Below are 22,121 nucleotides of genomic sequence, written 5' to 3'. Positions count from 1 at the left end.
TGGCCCTTTTTTGGACACTGTGTTAACTACCCTCCAGACGAGCTTCAATGTCATACAACTCTCCTTCCGTGGCCTCCAACTGCTCTTAAATACAAGTAAAACTAAATGCATGCTCTTCAACCGATCGCTTCCTGCACCTGCCCGCCCGGCTAGCATCACCACCCTGGACGGTTCCGACCTAGAATATGTGGACAACTATAAATACCTATCTGTCTGGTTAGACAGTAAACTCTCCTTCCAGACTCAGATCAAACATCTCCAATCCGAAGTTAAATCTAAAGTTGGCTTCCTATTTCGCAACAAAGCATCCTTCACTCATGCTGCCAAACATACCCTCGTAAAACTGACCATCCTACCGATCCTCGACTTCGGCGATGTCATTTACAAAATAGCCTCCAATACCCTACTCCAATACCCTACTAAATTGGATGCAGTCTATCACAGTGCCATCCGTTTTGTCACCAAAGCCCCATATACTACCCACCACTGCGACCTGTACGCTCTCGTTGGCTGGCCCTCGCTTCATACTCGTCGCCAATCCCACTGGCTCCAGGTCATCTACAAGACCCTGCTAGGTAAAGTTCCCCCTTATCTCAGCTCGCTGGTCACCATAGCAGCACCCACCTGTAGCACGCGCTCCAGCAGGTATATCTCTCTGGTCACCCCCAAAGCCAATTCCTCCTTCGGCCGCCCCTCCTTCCAGTTCTCTGCTGCCAATGACTGGAACAAACTACAGAAATCTCTAAAACTGGAAACACTTTTCTCCCTCACTAGCTTTAAGCACCAGCTGTCAGAGCAGCTCACAGATTACTGCACCTGTACATAGCCCATGTATAATTTAGCCCAAACAACTACCTCTTCCCCTACTGTATTTATTTATTTATTTATTTTGCTCCTTTCCACCCCATTATTTCTATTTCTACTTTTCACTTTCTTCCACTGCAAATCTACCATTCCAGTGTTTTACTTGCTATATTGTATTTACTTCGCCACCATGGCCTTTTGCCTTTACCTCCCTTATCTCACTTCATTTGCTCACTTTGTATATATACTTATTTTTCTACTATATTATTGACTGTATGTTCGTTTTACTCCATGTGTAACTCTGTGTTGTTGTATGTGTCAAACTGCTTTGCTTTATCTTGGTCAGTTCGCAATTGTAAATGAGAACTTGTTCTCAACTTGCCTACCTGGTTAAATAAAGGTGAAATAAATAAAATAAATACAAAAATAAATGTTTTTGATTGGAGACATGGTTTTGTAGACAGAGTGTCCTGGCTGTAAAACTGTCCCTATAAAAGTTAACAGGCTATGATAACATCATTAATAAATGAAAATGAAATTATACAGGAGACAATCATTTTGAGTTACATGTGAAGATATAGTAACATATTGGAAGTGTTTAGCGGTTTTATCAGGTATTATATAAGCATTTAAACCTTTGCTAAGTCCAACTTAAAGGACCCAAAATGATAATGAGCTTGCTGCTGTCAGTCACCTCACCATACAATATCTGATCATTTATCCCACTACGCCAGGCAAACCTAAGACACCCCCCAACCCCTCCCCTTGTGTTCCCCCGAGCAGCTGTAGGAGGTGCTCAGTGATGCGTCCCAGCAGAGCTTCTAATGTGGTGACAGGACTGGGGACCCCTGTGATATAGTAACTGTGGAATGCAGCAGCCGGGACATATGGACTTGCTGTGTGTTCTGCAGGCCTGCTCGGTTACAATGAGAGGATACAAGGTGTCCCTGAGTACTTACCAGCATTCCCTCTCTCTCTCTCTCTCTCTCTCTCTCTCTCTCTCTCTCTCTCTCTCTCTCTCTCTCTCACACAGAAACACACAGAAACACAGACACACACACACACACACAAATTATCACATGGCTCTTATAGGAAACAAAATTGCAGTGACGTCTATGCAAATTGTGTACTTTGTTTGTAGGCGAAGCCAGTGATTTTTGATGCAGAGGAGTATACTGTATCAACATGTCACAAGTAGCATATTAGCTTGACATGAGAGTTTTTAACATCAGACAAATGTTTACTCATCTATACCTCCTGAGCCATCTGAATAAATTTAGAGCATACAAACTGCTCTGCAACTCTTTTGGAAAATATACATTTTATAGGAGAGTTACATCATGGTTTTATAACAAGAAAGTACTATTGGATAAATTGTATGCCAAGGGCCTTTAAAATCACAAGGCCATTTGGCTCTCAGTCAGTTTTCCATTTCCTTTAAACATAATGAGGCTAGTTTCCCAGTAACCAAATACCCCAAAGTCCTCTTATTTTTTGTAAATATGGCCCAAGTACTAAGAAGGTAATGACACAGTGGTGTTCTGGCACATGAGCCCAGCTGGAGAAACAGAGGGAGAGTGGACCAAGGAGAGAGTGTGAGAGAGAGAGAGAAAGAGTGAGAGAGAGAGTGAGAGAGTGAGAGAGAGAGGGAAAGAGAGAGAGAAGAGAGAGAGGGGGGTCTAAACAGTGCTGTAAAATCTTTGCCATGTGTTTGAGTAGTCCCCTCTGAAAACACTTGATTTATAAATGACAAATAAAATCAGTGTCATCAGATTCGCCCATGAAACACCAGAACTTAAATAGAGCGGATTCAGCATAAACCCACCAACACCCACAGTCCCACCCAACTCAGTGCTGTCTGACCGATTGACATGCCACCTCTGAACTCTGCGGGCTTCCCCATGCCAATTTATGACCAAACAACAACCACTAATCGCTCGTCATCCCCCTTACACATGTCTCCCTTCTCTCTCTCCAGACCCTCTCTCTGCATTTCCTCCCGTTTATTACCAGTGTAAAGCCAGAGGAAGTGAACTAAGTTAATGTGCTGTCATTAAAACAAGGCATGGAGCTGACCTTTACTCCCACCCACCCTCACTCAGCTCCCCAATAGCCCCTATTTACTGAGCCTGGGACTGGGTCTATTTGCAGAGAACAATGGGCGGATTATTACATGCACTGGTCCCCCCAGTCGGACATAGCAGCACTAATTAATTTTAAACACTCTTCATCCCTGTAGACTAAGTTTATTTGCAGTCTATTAGAGTGTACTGAAAACCAGGGACTCATTTTAGTGAGGGGCTGCGATTTAGAGGTGCGTGAGAAGGAGTTACGAGAGGGAGCTACGCTCAGGGTTTTGTGTATAAGTGTGTCTGTATACGTATGTGTGTGTTTTATTAAGCACACAGCAATTGCTCTGTGAGAAGTTATGATAATGAGATACCCAAGGAGCAGAAGTCAATTTAGAAACCCTAGAAGTATGAGTTACCAGCAGTGGTGTAAAGTACTTAAGTAAAAATACTTTAAAGTACTACTTTTTATTTTTCTTATTTAACCTTTATTTAACTAGGCAAGTCAGTTAATAACAAATTCTTATTTACAATGACGGACTACCCCAGACAAACCTGGATGACGCTGGGCCAATTGTGCGCCGCCCTATGGGACTCCCAATCACGCCCGGATGTGATACAGCCTGATACAGCCTGTGAAACTTAAGTAGATTTTTTGGTATATGTACTTTGCTATTTATATTTTTGACAACTTTTACTTTTACTTCACTACATTCCTAAAGAAAGTCATGTACTTTTTACTCCATACATTTTCCTTTACACCCAAAAGTACTCGTTACATTTTGAATGCTTAGCAGGACAGGAAATGGTCCAATTCACGCACTTATCAAGAGAACATCCCTGGTCATCCCTAATGCCTCTGATCTGGCGGTGTCACGACTTCCTCCGAAGTCGGCTCCTCTCCTTGTTCGGGCGGCGTTCGGCGATCGACGTCACCGGCTTTCTAGCCATCGCCGCTCCATTTTTCTATTGTCCATTTGTCTTGTCTTGTTTCCATACACACCTGGTTATCATTTCCCCAATCAATCTACTTGTATTTAACCCTCTGTTTCCCATCATGTTTTGTCTGTAATTGTTTCATGTTTTTTTGTGGTGTTTGATTGACGCGCTTTACTTTGGATTATGTTCCGTGGTTTTGAGCGCATTTTTATATATGTAGTGATCTCGTATTTTGGAACTATAATAAAGTGCGCTTGGTTACATTTCGCTTCTCTCCTGCACCTGACTTCGCCTCTCATACACCCGATTTTGACAGGCGGACTCACTAAACACAAATTCTTTGTTTCTAAATGGTGTCTGAGTGTTGGAGTGTGCCCATGGCTATCCGTAAATTTAAAAAACTAGAAAATTGTGCCGTCTGATTTGCTTAATATAAGGAATTTTTATTATTCGTACTTTTACTTTTACTTGAGTCATTTTCTATTAAGGTATCTTTACTTTTACTCAAGTATGACAATTGGGTACTTTTTTCACCACTGGTTACCAGCTACAGCAACACTTATTCCCTCTCCAAAAGTTCCACCACTAATAGTTACTACTGCATCAACTAGATTCAGCCACAAGACGATATTTTGTTGAGCGGATGGTCGAGGGACCGGAACATAATTACAAATAATTTGTAAACTGCAAATTGACCGCAAGAAGCTCAGACAGATATAATGTTTGACTGAAACATAATCATTTCAAACCTTGCTTACATTTGTATACGATCACGTGTCTCTTTATTATGCATGGAAATACTTGGGAACAGATTTTGTTTATTAAAATCACGAGGAACTGATACCCTGGTGTTTTTACAGTATTTTATGTCCAACATTGAAAATGGTATATATATATATATATGTGTGTATTTTTTTTGTTACATTTTTTGTTCAGAAAACTTGGGGGCCAAATAAAACCACCCGCAGGCCTCCAGTTGGTGAACCCTGTACTACATCATACGACTACTACTACCACTGCAACTACTGCGTCTACAATTAACAAATACAGCTGCATCTATCATTACCACCACCACACACTGCTGCCCCTGGCAAATCTATGGAAGGGAGAGGAAGTCTAGGAAGGGACCTGGAAGAGGAAGGTGTCAGACTTCACCCCACAGAGAGGAGAGAATGGAAAGAGCTGTACGTGGTGATGAGGGAAATTGTGATAAGCAGCCATAATGGAGGTCAATTGCGTTTACTTTAGTGGGCCATAATCTGCATGAGCAACAGTGCCAGCTTTGACAGAGTTAATCAAATGAAATTTCTCACATGCGCCAAATACAAACAACAATGCAGTTTTAAGAAAAATAAGAGTTAAGAAAATATTTATTTAATAAACTAAAGTTAAAAAAAAGTTACAATAAAATAACAATAACGAGGCTATATACAGGGGGTACCGGTACCGAGTCGATGTGCAGGGGTACAGGTTAGTCAAGGTAATTTAGGTAATATACATGTAGGTAGGGGTAAAGTGACTATGCATAGATAATAAACAGTGAGTAGCAGCAGCGTAAAAAAAGGGGGGGGGCAACGCAAATAGTCCGCGTAGCCATTTGATTAGCTGTTCAGCAGTCTTATGGCTTGGGGTAGAAGCTGTTAAGAAGCCTTTTGGACCTAGACTTGGCTCTCCGTTATCGCTTGCCGTGTGGTAGCAGAGAAAACGGTCTATGACTAGGGTGGCTGGGGTCTTTGCCAATTTTTAGTGCCTTCCTCTAACACTGCCTGGTATAGAGGTCCTGGATGGCAGGAAGCTTGGCCCAGTGATGTACAGGGCCACACGCACTACACTCTTTAGCGCCTTGCGGTCGGAGGCTGAGCTGTTGCCATACCAGGCAGTGATCCAACCAGTCAGGATGCTCTCAATGGTGCAGCTGTAGACATTTTTGAGGATCTGAGGACCCATACCAAATCTTTTCAATCTCCTGCGGAGGAATAGGCATTGTTGTGCCCTCTTCACGACTGTCTTGGTGTGTTTGGACCATGATAATTTGTTGGTGATGTGGACACCAAGGAACTTGAAGCTCTCAACCTACTCCACTACAGCCCAGTCGATGAGAATGGGAGTATGCTCGGCCACGGAGTCGTGGATGAACAGGGAATACAGGAGGGGAATAAGCACGCACCCCTGAGGTGCCCCCATGTTGAGGATCAGTGTGGCAGATGTGTTGTTGCCAACCCTTACCACCTATGAGTGGCCCGTCAGGAAGTCCAGGATCCAGTTGCAGAGGGAGGTGTTTAGTCCCAGGGTCCATAGCTTGGTGATGAGCTTTGAGGCCACTATTGTGTTGAATGCTGAGTTGTAGCCAATGAACATCATTCTCACGTAGGTGTTCCTTTTGTCCAGGTGGGAAAGGGCAGTGTGGAGTGCAGTAGAGATTGCGTCATCTGTGGATCTGTTGGGGCTGTATGCGAATTGGAGTGGGTCTCAAATCAAATCCAATTTTATTGGTCACATACACGTGATTAGCAGATGTTATTGTGGTAATAGTAATATCTAACAAATTACACAACATATACCCAATACACACAAATCTAAGTAGGAATGAAGACTATATACATATATGGACGAGCGATGTCAGAGCGGAATGGACTAAGATACAGTAGAATAGTATAGAATACAGTATATACATATGAGATGAGTAATGCCAGATATGTAAACATTATTAAAGTGACTAGTGTTCCATTACTTAAAGTGGCCAGTGATTTCTAGTCTATGCCTATAGGCATTAACCTCTAATGTGCTAGTGATGGCTATTTAACAGTCTGATGGCCTTGAGACAGAAGCTGTTTTTCAGTCTTTCGGTCCCAGCTTTGATGCACCTGTACTGACCTCGCCTTCTGGGTGATAGCGGGGTGAACAGGCAGTGGCTCGGGTGGTTGATGTCCTTGATGATCTTTTTGGACTTCCTGTGATATCAGGTGCTATAGGTGTCCTAGTGGGTGGGTAGTTTGCCACCGGTAATGCGTTGGGAAGACCGCACCACCCTCTGGAGGGCCTTGCAGTTGCGGGTGGTGCAGTTGCTGTAGCAGGCGGTGATACAGCCCGACAGGATGCTTTCAATTGTGCATCTGTGCAGTTGTGATTTGTGAGGGTTTTAGGTGACAAGCCACATTTCTTCAGCCTCCTGAGGTTGAAGAGGCTTAGTTGCGCCTCCTTCATCGCACCATCTGTGTGGGTGGTCCATTTCAGTTGGTCAGTGATGTGTACACCAAGAACTTGAAGCTTTCCACCTTCTCCACTGAACCCTCTGCTGTTTCCTGAAGTCCACGATCATCTCCTGTCACGCCCTGATCTGTTTCACCTGTTCCTGTGATTGTCACCACCCCCTCCAAGTGTCGCTTATTTTCCCCAGTGTATTTATCCCTGTGTTTCCTGTCTCTCTGTGCCAGTTCGTCTTGTATGTTTAGTCAAGTCAACCAGCGTGTTTTTCCCATACTCCTTTTCTATTCTCTTTTTATAGTCTTCCCGGTTTTGACCACTGCCTGACTCTGGACTACTTTCCCACCTGCCTGATCATCCTGCCTGCCCTGACCTTGATTCTACCTGCCCTTCGGTACCTATTGGACTCTGATGTGGTTTTGACCTTTTTGCCTGTCCATGTCCATTCTCTTGCCTACCCCTTTGGATGAATAAATATTGGAAGACTCCAACCATCTGCCTCCTGTGTCTGCATCTGGGTCTTGCCTTGTGCCTTGATAATCTCCTTTGTTTTGTTGACGTTGAGTGAGAGGTTGTTTTCCAGGCACCACACTACCCAGAGCCCTCACCTCCTCTCTGTTGGGTGTCTCGTCATAGTTGGTAATGAAGCCTACTACTGTTGTGTCGTCTGCAAACTTGATGATTAAGTTGGAGGCGTGCTTGGCCATGCAGTCATGGGTGAACAGGGAGTACAGGAGGGGGATGAGCACGCACCCTTGTGGGTCCCCAGTGTTGAGGATCAGTGGAGTGGAGGGGATGTTTCAGTTGGGGGTGGCCCGTCAGGAAGTCCAGGACCCAGTTGCATAGGGCGGGGTTCAGACCCAGGGCCTCGAGCTTAATGATGAGCTTAGAGGGTATTATGGTGTTGAATGCTGAGCTATAGTCAATAAACAGCATTCTTACATAGGTATTCCTCTTGTCCAGATGCGATAGGGCAGTGTGCAGAGTGATGGCGATTGCATCGTCTGTGGATCTATTGGGGCGGTAAGCAAATTGAAGTGGGTCTAGGGTGGCAGGTAAGGTAGAGGTGATGTGATCCTTGGCTAGTCTCTCAAAGCACTTCATGATGACAGAGGTGAGTGCTACGGGGCGATCGTCATTAAGTTCAGTTACATTTGAATTCTTGGGTACAGGAACAATGGTGGCCATCTTGAAGCATGTGGGGACAGCAGACTAGGACAGAGAGAGATTGAATATGCCCGTAACACACCAGCCAGCTGATCTGCGCATGCTCTGAGGACGCGGCTAGGGATACTGTCTGGGCCGGCAGCCTTGCGAGGGTTAACACGTCTAGGGTCTAGGGTTTCTGGGATGATGGTGTTGATGTGAGACATGAACAGCCTTTCAAAGCACTTCATGGCTACAGATGTAAGTGCTACGGGTCGGTGGTCATTGAGGCAGGTTACCTTAGTGTTCTTGGGCACAGGGACAATGGTGGTCTGCTTGAAACATTTAGGTATTAAAGACTTGGTCAGGGACAGGTTGAAAATGTCAGTGAAGACACTTGCCAGTTAGTCAGTGCATGCTCTGAGTACACGTCCTGGTAATCCGTCTGGCTCTGTGGCCTTGTGAATGTTGACCTGTTTAAAGGTCTTACTTTATGGGCGCTCTAATTAGCATTCTGATGGAATCTCAATTATTTACTTATTGTCTGCTCCCATTCACTGTTGTTATTCTCAGCTGTATGGAAATTGGTAGAATAAAGTGTGAATAGGATTGTTTATAATCTGCCTGTCATATGAATGTTTGTCTATGTAGGCCTACATCGTGAGTTTGTTTGGCTCTGGGTGGGTGTGACTTCAGGCCACACACTCTATCCCTGCTGGGTGAATGGAGTGATAGACAGACAAATAGGATTCATGGTGCCCTACTTAACCCATACTGATCTCATAGAGTAGTTTACAATGGGCCAGAGAGCTGATCTGATTGACATGTCATCATTCAAACGGTATTCACCTGCATGTGTTTTTTGGTTTGATTGTTTGAGATTAACAATACACAATTTCATTCGATGAGGGATATCTTATTAAATCCTTCACCCACTGGTCTCCAAGTTATAGAATGTCATAGTATCACTATAACAAACAATAAGAGGTCCAAGCTCCAGCTGCATATTTCCCTGTAGATCAGGAGGGCATGGCTGCTGTGTTACACCCTTGGACAGAAAGACTGGCCGTAGCCATTGGGAGGGAGGGAGCCCGGGGGTGGGTGTTAGGGGACGCCCTGTTAGACCCTTACGAGTGACCTTACAATATAATTTCAGCTACGCAGTGGGAAGTGTTTATCCTGCACAACCTCTCCTTTCTCAGCCTCTTTGCCGCCCTCCCCTCCTCCACTGCTCTCTCCTCTCCTCTCCATTTTCTATTTTCTTTCGAGGAGTGGATAGCCCCCCACACCTCTGTTTCACAGCTGTTCTCTCAGTCACTCAACAAACGAAACGTTGAGAATCTGAAGCCTCTCACCCCTCAACAGGAGACGGAGAGTCTCATTTTCCTGTAGATGTTAGCGTGTGGATTTATGCTGGGGCCTGGGGTTTCTATGCAGCTGTGCACAAGGCAGATGTCAGAGCTCTCCCTCTCTCTGCCCCTTTGCTTTCTCCCTCTTTTAGGCAAGTATAGACTTCTCATTTTGCTCAATGGTAGGATAAGGGGATGTTTTAAACATTATCTTGCTCATCTTGTAATCTTGTATGCTGATCTTGCCACAGCCTTCTTTAGTTTATGTTTTATTTTGTCCTTAGTTATCAGATTTCCAAATCACTGGGATATCTCTTGCAAATGTTCTGAAAATGAATGGCATCTCACAAGTTTATATTTATACTCCAGCACAACAGAACAATATGGTGCATGGAGCAAAACCCACTACAAGCAGTTACTGATTAAAAATCCTCCCTAGGTCCTCTCCTAAAATCCTCCCTAGGTCCTCTCTTAAAATCCTTCCTAGGTCCTCTCCTATTCACTGGGATTTCACCCACAGTACTGACTCGACCCCCCCCCCCCAACCTCTCCCCTGCCTCCCCTTCCACGCATTTTGTTCTGCACTTAAAAGGTTGATTGAAATGTTATGGTGGCAACAGCGATGCCTTGCTGGGTCGGAAGAAAGCAGAGCCAAGGGATGGCTGGGATAACAAGGGCTGAATGAGGCCTCCACAGCTTCCACCATACCCCCCTGCTCTGATCAACGTCCCTCTCTGCCCCACTCGCAGTTGGCCTCTGATGGGCATCAATGAGACCCAGCATGGCTTTTTGCCTTTTCACTCAGAATTCTCACTGTTTTACTTTGGGAATTCTTTATAGAATTCACAAGTTCTATTCTGTATGCAGTGTCTCTGTCGAATGGAATAGGCATTGTGTTGGATAGCCTTTGTTAATTGGGGAATGTTGTCGTAGTATGTCAGAAATTGAGTATTGATGGGGGAGACTGTTGGACTGGAATTTGCGACAATGCCAAATATCACCCTACTGTAATTGTTGAAATTATTTATTTTTAATATCGATCGTCACTCTCAGGAACCAAAAGAACCGATGTAGGTTCTTAATTTGACCAGTATTGTTAAAGCAAAATAATCCTGCAGCAACAGAATTGTAACATTTAGTCCATAATGTTGGTTGATCAGTGGTTAGGCTATTAGCTGGCCAAAATTAGACTACATGAAATGTGCAGTACTGTTGATATAACCATGTGTTGGTGCGAGTTCTCAATGAATTTATGTCTATCTCGAAGCTCATCTCAGCAATAAAAGAGTGATCAAGTTAAGATCCTACATCTGTAAGGAACCTGTCACAGGGGTCGTAAAATGGAGACCAAGGCGCAGCGTGTAGAGTGCTCATTCTTACTTTATTTTATGAGAACACTTAAACAAAATAACAAAACGACAGCCAACAGTTCCGTAAGGTACTCAGACAAAATGGAAAACCCACGACCCCAAAGGAAAAACAGGCTGCCTAAGTATGGCTTCCAATCAGAGACAACGAAAGACACCTGCCTCTGATTGGAAACCATACCCGGCCGAACATGAAAACCAACACATAGAAAATGATAACTAGAACAAACCCACATAAAACATAAAACCCAAAATACCTACAAAACAAACCCCCCTGCCATGCCCTGACCACTCTACTATGGCAAATGACCTCTTTCACTGTTCAGGATGTGACAGAACCCTTTTTATTGTGAACTTTATATATACGTAAGGGACCCACTTAACGATGAATGGTTTACAATGAATGGAAAAATATGTCCGGCTTTGACATGAAGAATAGAGGAGACTGGGGACAGGAGAGGAAAATGTTTCAGAAGCTGAGAGTATGATCTGTCATATTTTATAGTTGGGCTACTGCTGTCCCAGACTGGAATTCTGCACCCTGCAGTGAAACTTATTTGATTTCCTCATGCACAGGGATGTGATTTTATGCTCTGGCTACAGTTTTGGGCCAGGATGCACTTGGGGTGGGGGAGGGGGACTGGCTCACACATGGATATTTTTTGGGAGGATTCCTTCCAGGCTTGGTATTTGGTATTTTATTAGGATCCCCATTAGCTGTTGCGAAAGCAGCAGCTACTCTTCCTGGGGTCCACACAAAACATGAAACATGACATAATACAGAACATTAATAGACAAGAACAGCTTAAGGACAGAACTACATTTATTTAAAAAAATATATATTTCACCTTTATTTAACCAGGTAGGCCAGTCTCATTTACAACTGCGACCTGGCCAAGATAGAACAAAGCAGTGTGACACAAACAACACAGAGTTACACATGGGATAAACAAACATACAGTCATTAACACAATAGAAAAGTCTATATACATTGTGTGCAAATGTAGTAAGATTAGGGAGGTAAGGCAATAAATAGGCCATAGTGGTGAAATAATTACAATTTAGCAATTAAACACTGGAGTGGTAGATGTGCAGAAGATGAATGTGCAAGTAGAGATACTGGGGTGCAAAAGAGCAAAACATAAGTACAATATGGGGATGAGGTAGTTGGGTGGTCTATTTACAGATGGGCTATGTACAGGTGCAGTAATCGGTAAGCTGCTCTGACAGCTGATGCTTAAAGTTAGCAAGGGAGATATAAGTCTCCAGCTTCAGGGATTTTTTCAATTCGTTCCAGTCATTGGCAGCAGAGAACTGGAAGGAAAGGCGGCCAAAGGAGGAGTTGGCTTTGTGGGTGACCAGTGAAATATACCCGCTGGAGCACGTGCTATGTCTGGGTGCTGCTATGGTGACCAGTGAGCTGAGATAAGATGGGGCTTTACCTAGCAAAGACTTATAGATCACCTGGAGCCAGTGGGTTTGGCGACGAATATGAAGCGAGGGCCAGCCAACGAGAGGATACAGGTCACAATGGTGGGGGCTTTGGTGACAAAATGGATGGCACTGTGATAGACTATATCCAATTTGCTGAGTGGAGTGTTGGAGGCTATTTTGTAAATGACATCGCTGAAGTCAAGGATCGGTAGGATAGTCAGTTTTACGAGGGTATGTTTGGCAGCATGAGTGAAGGATGCTTTGTTGCGAAATAGGAAGCCAATTCTAGATTTAATTATGGATTGGAGATGCTTAATGTCAGTCTGGAAGGCGAGTTTACAGTCTAACCAGACACCTAGGTACTTTGTAGTTGTCCACATATTCTAAGTCAGAACCGTCCAGAGTAGTGATGCTAGACGGGCGGGCGGGTGCGGGCAGCGATCGGTTGAAGAGCATGCATTTAGTTTTACTTGCATTTAAGAGCAGTTGGAGGCCACGGAAGGAGGGTTGTATGGCATTGACGCTTGTCTGGAGGTTTGTTAACACAGTGTCCAAAGAAGGGCCAGAAGTATACAGAATGGTGTCGTCTGCGAATCACCAGCAGCAAGAGCGACATCATTGATGTATACAGAGAAAAGAGTCGGCCCGAGAATTGAACCCTGTGGTACCCCCATAGAGACTGCCAGAGGTCCGGACAACATGCCCTCCGATTTGACACACTGAACTCTATCTGAGAAGTAGTTGGTGAACCAGGCGAGGCATTCATTTGAGAAACCAAGGCTGTTGAGTCTGCCGATAAGAATGCGGTGATTGACAGAGTCGAAAGCCTTGGCCAGGTCGATGAATACGGCTGCACAGTATTGTCTTTTATCGATGGCGGTTATGATATCGTTTAGGACCTTGAGCATGGCTGAGGTGCACCCATGACCAGCTCTGAAACCAGATTGCATAGTGGAGAAGGTACGGTGGGATTCGAAATGGTCGGTGATCTGTCTGTTAAACTTGGCTTTCGAAGACTTTAGAAAGGCAGGGTAGGATAGGTCTGTAACAGTTTGGATCAAGAGTGTCACCCCCTTTGAAGAGGGGGATGACCGCGGCAGCTTTTCAATCTTTTGGGATCTCAGACGATATGAAAGAGAGATTGAACAGGCTAGTAATAGGGGTTGCAACAATTGCGGTAGATAATTTTAGAAAGAGAGGGTCCAGATTGTCTAGCCCAGCTGATTTTGCAGCTCTTTCAGAACATCAGCTATCTGGATTTGGGTGGAGAAATGGGGGAGGCTTGGGCAAGTTGCTGTGGGGGGTGCAGAGCTGTTGACCAGGGTAGGGGTAGCCAGGTGGAAAGCATGAAATTCTCGATTATCGTAGATTTATCGATGGTGACAGTGTTTCCTAGCCTCAGTGCAGTGGGCAGCTGGGAGGAGGTGCTCTTATTCTCCATGGACTTTACACTGTCCCAGAACTTTTTGGAGTTTGTGCTACAGGATGCAAATTTCTGTTTGAAAAGCTAGCCTTTGCTTTCCTAACTGCCTGTGTATATTGGTTCCTAACTTCCCTGAAAAGTTGCATATCGCGGGGGCTATTGGATGCTAATGCAGTACGCTACAGGATGTTTTTGTGCTGGTCAAGGGCAGTCAGGTCTGGAGTGAACCAAGGGCCATATCTGTTCTTAGTTTTACGTTTTTTGAATGGGGCATGCTTATTTAAGATGGTGAGGAATGCACTTTTAAAGAATAACCAGGCATCCTCTACTGACAGAATGAGGTCAATATCCATGAATTGTCAGTACATGAATTGCAAAGGTCAATCAATATCCATGAACTGTCAGTACATGAATTGCAAATTGATCATTAGCTGAATTTGCTGTGATTGTGTGTGATTTCGATGTCCGTCTAAGTTACGTAATAATTTTTTTGTGTATCATGTTCACTTTGCAAATGTATTTTTGCAGGTGCTTTGGTACTGTGTGACTCCATGTGTGAGGTTGGTGAATGAAGGAGACAGAGACAGATCAAATCAAGAGAGAGATAGAGACAGATCAAATCAAGAGAGAGATAGAGACAGATCAAGTCAAGAGAGAGATAGAGACAGATCAAATCAAGAGAGAGATAGAGACAGACTGGCAGACAGAGATGGATAGAGTGGAGTGACCTTTGTGGGGAAGACCTGTAAGATGAACCGGTAAAGCGGTGAACAAATTGTCACTGTGGAAGGGTGGGTACCTCCAGGTAATGACAGGCACAACAGCTCCACGATGACAGATTGATTTCAGACAATATTCCTGGATTGTCAAGAGGCCCCATGGCTGTCAGTAGGAGCTTTTCCAACTCCCCCACCCCGTCTGCCTGTCTGTTTCTCTCGTCTTCACTATCTCCCTCTGTCTTGTCTGTCTCCCCCCTTTCTTCCTCTCCTACCCCTCTCCTCTGCCCCCCCCTCCCCATTTACTCCCATTCCTGTCTGAATTGTCCCTTTCTACCCAGACATTGCTGTTACATCCCATTCTGTCATTGGCTCTCTCAGTGTAAAGGCCTGGTTGACAAAGGCACTGGTGTAAAATGCTTCATTGTGTCATGTGGAGGGGACGGTGATCCTCAGAACGTATAGTAACAGTGGTGTAGGGTTCCTGCTGGGGGCAGCTAATGGAGGGGCACACACACAGAGCCAGGGTGCAGTATGCGTCATCACACACAGATCTTCTATGGGCCCCCTCTGACCTCAGATACAGACACACACGGCTGGTGCTGCTGATGCCAACATGTCTTAGGAAAATCAGCCTTGTTTACTAGACAGGCCTACCTAGTGGTTAGACAGGCCTAATGGGTAGACAGGCCTAGTGGTTAGACAGGCCTAATGGTTAGACAGGCCTAATGGTTAGACAGGCCTAGTGGTTAGACAGGCCTAATGGTTAGACAGGCCTAGTGGTTAGACAGGCCTAGTGGTTAGACAGGCCTAGTTGTTAGACAGCCCTAATTGTTAGACAAGCATAATTGTTAGACAAGCATAATTGTTAAACAAGCCTAGTGGTTAGACAGGCCTAGTGGTTAGACAGGCCTAGTGCTTAGAAAGGCCTAATGGTTAGACAGGCCTAGTGCTTAGACAGGCCTAGTGGTTAGACAGGCCTAGTGCTTAGACAGGCCTAGTGGTTAGACAGGCCTAGTGCTTAGACAGGCCTAGTGGTTGGACAGGCCTAGTGCTTAGAAAGGCCTAATGGTTAGACAGGCCTAGTGCTTAGACAGGCCTAGTGCTTAGACAGGCCTAGTGGTTAGACAGGCCTAGTGGTTAGACAGGCCTAGTGCTTAGAAAGGCCTAATGGTTAGACAGGCCTAGTGCTTAGAAAGGCCTAATGGTTAGACAGGCCTAGTGGTTAGACAGGCCTAGTGCTTAGAAAGGCCTAGTGGTTAGACAGGCCTAGTGGTTAGTGGTCAGAGAACTTTTGGTGTTCTAGTAGTTAGGGAAGGACCAGTTATACAGATCTCTATCTCCATATGGCTTTCAGGAACCGTTGACTTGTTGATAAAGTAGGAAGACTATGACCTAACCAACAGACCCAATCAGTTGACTGCAGATTAAATAGTGTTGGCCATGCTTGAGGCCCATGTTGGAATGCAGGGGAGGCAAAGGAGAAGAGAAAAGAGGAGGAGGTGGGTGCAGGGAGTGGCAGAGTACACAGACAGAGACAACCTCAGGGCCCATGAAGCACCAGAGAATACAAACCCCTGCAGCTAGAGAAGGGAAGAGAGCAGGCAGAAAAACAACCTGCCAGGGTTGTCAGACTGATTTCTGAGGAGGAAGGAGTATTAGTTCAAACCTAATGAGGGGTTTATTTTATTTTATTTTTTGTTGCTTTTTGCCGCTTTTTTGATATCCAATTGGTAGTTACAGTCTTGTCCCATTACTGCAACTCCTGTACGGACTCTGGAGAGGCGAAGGTCGAGAGTCATGCATCCTCCGAAATACGACTCTGCCAAGCCGCATTGGTTCTTGACACACTGCTCGCTTAACCCGGAAGCCAGCCGCACCAATGTGTCGGAGGAAACACTGTCCAACTGGCGACTGTATCAGGGTGCATGCGTCTGGCCCGCCACAGGAGTTGCTAGAGCGTGATGGGACAAGGAAATCCCGGCCGGCCAAACCCTCCCCTAACCCGGACAAAGCTGGGCCAATTGTGCACCGCCTCATGGGTCTCCCTGTAGTGACGCCTCAAGCACTGCGATGCAGTGCAACTCAGGAAAAACGAAGGCATTTAATCTTTAACCCACTGTGGTTTGTGAGGTAGACAGATTGACGGACAGATGAATAACTTTATCTGTGTCTGTGTTGGTGTGTGTGTGGGGGGGCGGCCACAATAATTCGATATGTTTCGCTCCTCTCCAATCATCTGATAAGGATAGCAATAAACAGGTGCACATATGCCCTCTACTGTCCCCCCATAGACACGCACAGAGAAAGAGGAAATAGTTTTTCTGTTTTATTGTGTCATGTGCCAGAGGCTGAGCCCAGACCAGACCAGGGTGCAGGGAGCAGGGTGTGAGATTGTTGACATTCCTGGTTACTGCCGCCTGGGCCCTCCTAATCCCCTTCACTCCCTCCAACTCTCCTCTACGCGTCCCTACGAGCTGTGTGTTAAAGGACGCCTCACTGCCATCTTAGCCTCGGCTCTCTAAATCAACCTCTCTCTTACTTTAACCCTCACCCTAACTAACTTCTAACTTCTCTTCCATTCTCTCTCTCCATCTTTAACTCCCCCTCTGTGATCCTCTCTCTCACTGCCCTCCAATCTCTTCCTAACTTTACCCCTCTCTTGCCCTTCTCCCCCTCCCTCCCTCCCTCTCTCTCTCCCTCCTTCCCTCTCCTCTGATAAGTACCCCTTAGCACACTCTCTGCTCCTGTGTGTGCACCATGCCGTGGGCTAATGGAGTGAGATAAAGCTGCGTGGCATAGTGAATGGCACTCACTGTGCTCTCCCTGCGACAAACCAGGCCTTTGCACATACTCAGATGAGCAGTAAAGTAATGCTTCATAAACAAATGTGCTCTCTGTTATAGTATTGATATTCAGTACAACATATGGCTATGTCCAAAGGGGTTAACATTTCCATTTGTTCCGGCACTCAACGCATGCTTTTTCAAATGAACCTGTTAAAAGCTATATAGCACCAGTAATTGTTATTGATACATGGTTCTCATGCACAGCTACAGTCATTCAGACAGGATGGCAGAGTATAGCGGATATGTGATAATGTCCTTGGTCCATTGGTCCTGTGGGGATTGCAGCATGGACCCCAGCATACATACACACTTCTCCCCTCAGCAGCAGCTGCGGCTGGTAGAAGGCCTTCAAGCCTAATGAAATATAGCAGCTCAGAGTTCAAAGGCTCCACAGTAGGGCCTGTTAGAAGTATGCCGTGTGATGGAGATGTTTCCAGAAGCTTTATGACGCTGGACTCATTTCTGCCTTTCTTCCTGTTTGTTTGATGGAGCCTGCAGGAGCCCGTTATTCTGCATGGGGCCATAGGAGGGGAAGCGGAGGCAGAACTTTATCACTGTCAGACCCAGCTTCCTCTCAGCTTTGAAGTGGCAGCAGCTGTATTTCAATTCATTAACATTGATAACATAGATTGGCAGGAGCACCTCATTATTTTTCCACCCATCTCATTCACTGCCTCCCTCTCTCTCTCTCCCTCTCCCTCTCCCTCCCGCTCTCTTTTTCTCTACATAGTCTCATGTCACCTAATAGCTCTTACTCTCCTGTCATTCCCACCACTGTACCTGTGGCTATTCAGCCCACATCAGATGGTGCCAAAGAAAGCCTTATTGCCCCCCCCCCCCCCCCCGGTGTAGTCTTACCCTTCTCTTATCTATTGATTGGAAAGGTGAAAGGGTAAAATAAAAGGTATTGATTACCAGGCGAGGTGAAGTTGGTGGGCAGGGTGTCTGGGGTTGATAAGAAAAGACAGCATTCTTTACCCACTGCTGTCAGAGAACCCTCTCGCTCCCTCTCTCCCACTGCCCTCCCCTTTCACCCTATCGCTGCCCCTCCCCCCCCCCCTCTTTCTCTCTATCACCTGGCATCTATTCTTGAGTCACCAGGGTGTCCCTTTCTCTGAATGATTTTAATCTGTGCTTGTGAAATGTATAGCCCAGCCTGGCGCAGCAGTGGTCTCAGAACAGAAGCTCTGGCCTTTCACACACTCCCCACGCCATGATGACTACCTCACCTTTCCCCTATACTCAACCTCTAAAGTCTCAAGTTAAGCCACTGGTCCTGGGTTCGGTTTCTTGCTTTCATTTATTTATTTATTTTCATATCCACCTTCCTTTCTCCTCCTCCTGTTTTGGCTGGCTTGGGTAGATTAAATATGTGTAACATACTATCCCACTGTTTTTTTGTAATATAAAAGTTTCCCTGAGGTTTTAAGAGATTTATAGTAAGATGATGTTTCCCTTGAACCACAGCTTCCATTAAACACTGATGCCGCTGGGCAGTTAGTGAAGACTGATGCCTGCCCCTGTCTGGAGACTGGTATGCTTCACTAAGGAAACAGACAAGCAGTAGTGAGGAGAAGAAATGCCTCTCACTCACTGATCCAGAACAAGAGTGGTTTAATACTTTCAAATGGTTAAAGTTAGGATTGGTGGGAGTAAAGCTGATTTTGGATCAGTGTTTCTGAACAATGTCTTGCTAGAGTCAAAATATTGAATCTCATCAATGTTGAATCTCTGTCAATGGTGTTTAAGAGAAATTGTTTTGTTTGTTTATTTTGTTTAGATTTGTGCTTAAAGGGTGTGACCATTGAACAAGTAGAGGAAGCTACACTCCTAGGAGTAACACTGGAGGGTCAATTATCATGGTCAAGTCATATTGACTAAGTTGTTATGAAGATGGGGAGGGGTAGGTCTGTTATTTGACACGAAAATCAACTGAACTATTTGTTCAGGCTCTGATCTTGTCCCATCTTGATTACTGTACGGTAATATGGTCAGGTGCAGCATAGAAAGACCTTGCAAAACTGCAGCGGGCTCAAAACTGCAGCAGCACATCTTGCCCTTCACTGCACATACAGAACTCACATCAACAACATGCATGATTGTTTTTCATGGTTGAGGGTTGATGAGAGATGAACTGCTTTCATATTACTGTGATGGAAATTCTAGATTGTCAGCATAATCAAATAACATTCAGCTCAGACACCCATACATAACCCACACGACATGCCATCTGGGATCTCTTCAAAGTTCCCAGGTCCAAAATAAATTCGAGGAAACTCACAGTATTACACAGAGCCGTGATCACATGGAACTCCCTCCCAACTACTCAAGCAAACAGGAAAATGACCTTTAAAAAACGGGTTAAACAACATCTCATGGAACGACGGGGACTGTGAGGGGACAAAAACACACACACACATAATTGTTTTGTTGTATTGTTTGTATATTGTTATATTTTACATTTGTGTGACTGTCCTTGTCTATCACTGAATCAGTGTTTTGTTACTTGTCGTGTTTTTTGAGGACCCCAGGAAGAGTAGCTGCTGCTTCTGAAAAAGCTAATGGGGATCAAATAAACCGATAAATGGAGAGGAAATACTTTCATGAGTGGGTGAGTTAGTGTGGTACAAAGACCTAAGTCAGTTGGGTTTACTGTATTGCATCACCCAGTATGTCTCACTGCGGTTTCTTGAGACCAATCTGTTCTCTATTTTAATGTCTGTCAGCAGAACAGCCAATCCTTTATTGACCTGTTTGCGTTGACTAGAAAGACCAAAGCACTCGGATAGAAATCCACAGGTTTTTTGAAGAAGAGAACAGAAAGGAGGGAAGAGTTGCCAGCACATCTGAACATCACCTAAGACTGTCAGCCTAGTATAGTCTGCTTGTGTTCCTCTCTCTTTCTTTCTTATTTTCTTATTTTTTTTTCTCTCTCTAGCTGTGTCCTCATGTTGAATCAACAGTTTCTTAACCCCTCAAAACGGTTCATGAAACCAGAGCTATATTTAGCCTGAATCACAAGAACGAATGCCTCCCGTTGAATGTACCCCTTTCTCTTAAAAGAATCCATCACCAAATTGAGCAAAGAAAAACGGAGCTAATTCTATGTCGCCAGACCTCCTTCTCCTCTTCCTGCATTATGAAAGATTCCATTCACACACAGAGCTCTGCTAAAATAAGGCCCTTCACCATTGCAGCAACACGGGAAAGGCCATGCATGCGGTCATGTGTATCGCTTTCCGTTTACAGGGATGCTAATAAGGCAAACCATTTGTGTAAACACTGAAGTGCTGACCAGTTTGATGTAAATCATCCAGAGTTCCATTTGTCATCCCACTGTTTAGTAGCAGAGTTCCTCCACTGACATGAAAGGACTTCCTCAGGGTAGATCGAAGTAAGTAAATTATGTGTCATAGAACATGTACAACTGAATCTAAGTGGGTAAGAGAGTTACAAACTGATATCCCTGCAATGGACCTATTGAGTATTAACTTCATAGGGAGGGCCTCTGTAAGCATGTTATCTGAGGCTTCATTTCAGTTACAAGGTTAAGAGAACCTCTCCTTGAGACAGAGGAGGAGTATTCCTGTTGAGGAGAGGATGGTGGTCAGGCACACAGCACAAACACTCATTATGTTATTCAGACGGTGGCCTTGACTTTCAGCACCTCTTCATGTTGTTTTTTCAAAGCACATCAAAAGGCTTTTTAAGAGGAGAGACGGAGGGAGGAAATAATTTGTTGCACATTCCACGCACTTGGCGTGGCGGCCAAGCCAGAAACTGAAGAGCTTGGTTTTGTTGTTGCTAAGAAGTGTTCTGGAGTGCTCTCAGGTCTCTAACAACACTAAAGAAATACTTTGCTTTGTGCTTCTTCTTGCATACAATGCCCTTTTTGAAATAGAATTTCTCAAAAGATCATTTGGATTTTAACCCATGATATAGAAGAAAGAGAATGCGGGGTTAGAAAAACTTGACCCTTAAGGCTTTGTTCTGTTAATGTTGAAGTAGTACATTTTGACAGTTTGATACAGACCTCAGAAATTAGTTAGTTGTTCTATTTAATCTGTGGTAGAATATAGCTTCTCTGTTGTAATTGCACATTGAGAAGCAGTTGATTGCATTAGATAAACACTCATTAGCTCTATGAGTTAGTGAAGCTGTGGGACTCAGGCAGGGCAGTGGGTATTTCCACCATGTGTTGTGACCTCTCTCTCTCTGTGGTTGTGAGTAGATAGTCTGCTGAGGAGGACTGAACACTGAGCCCCACTGTTCTGCTCTTCTGTTAGCAGAGAAGTGAGATATGGGCCGGCTGACAAGTCCCCTCACGTCCTCCTTGCAGACCTAAACAGTGGCACTTACAATTTCCTGTGCATGCTTCAGAACAGGAAGATCAGAGAGGATGGCAGAACCTGTGCACTCCTTGTGTGTGTATCTGGGAGAATGTCTGTGTGTTAGACATTGATTTGATTTATTTATTTTATTTCACCTTTATTTAACCAGGTAGGCCAGTTGAGAACAAGTTCTCATTTACAACTACGATTTGGCCAAGATAAAGCAAAGCAGTGCGACAAAAACAACAACACAGAGTTACACATGGGAAAAATCTATATACAGTGTGTGCAAATGTAGTAAAATTAGGGAGGTAAGGCAATAAATAGGCCATAGTGGCGAAATAATTACAATTTAGCATTAACACTGGAGTGATAGATGTGCAGATGATGATTTGCAAGTAGAGATACTGGGGTGCAAAAGAAAAGAAAAAAAAGAACAATATGGGGATGAGGTAGTTGGGTGGGCTGTTTACAGATGGGCTGTGTACAG

General features: G+C 44.7%; 1 protein-coding gene across 2 annotated transcripts in view; it reads left to right on the top strand.

Moving 5' to 3' along the window:
• The window catches only part of LOC115162256 (fibroblast growth factor receptor-like 1), a 63,033-nt gene that overhangs the window by 9,952 nt on the left and 30,960 nt on the right, over positions 1–22,121 (top strand). The window contains exon 1 of one of the 2 annotated variants that reach the window (XM_029713398.1): positions 19,844–19,911. The exons of the other annotated variant lie outside the window; for it this stretch is intronic. The gene's annotated coding sequence lies outside the window, so the exon portion shown is untranslated. Of the gene's footprint in view, positions 1–19,843; positions 19,912–22,121 lie in introns of those variants that run through there. 2 annotated transcript variants of the gene reach the window in all.

Source organism: Salmo trutta, chromosome 25 (genome assembly GCF_901001165.1).
Source record: "Salmo trutta chromosome 25, fSalTru1.1, whole genome shotgun sequence".
Taxonomy (NCBI): Eukaryota; Metazoa; Chordata; class Actinopteri; order Salmoniformes; family Salmonidae; genus Salmo; species Salmo trutta.
This window is presented reverse-complemented; position numbering and strand designations above follow the sequence as displayed.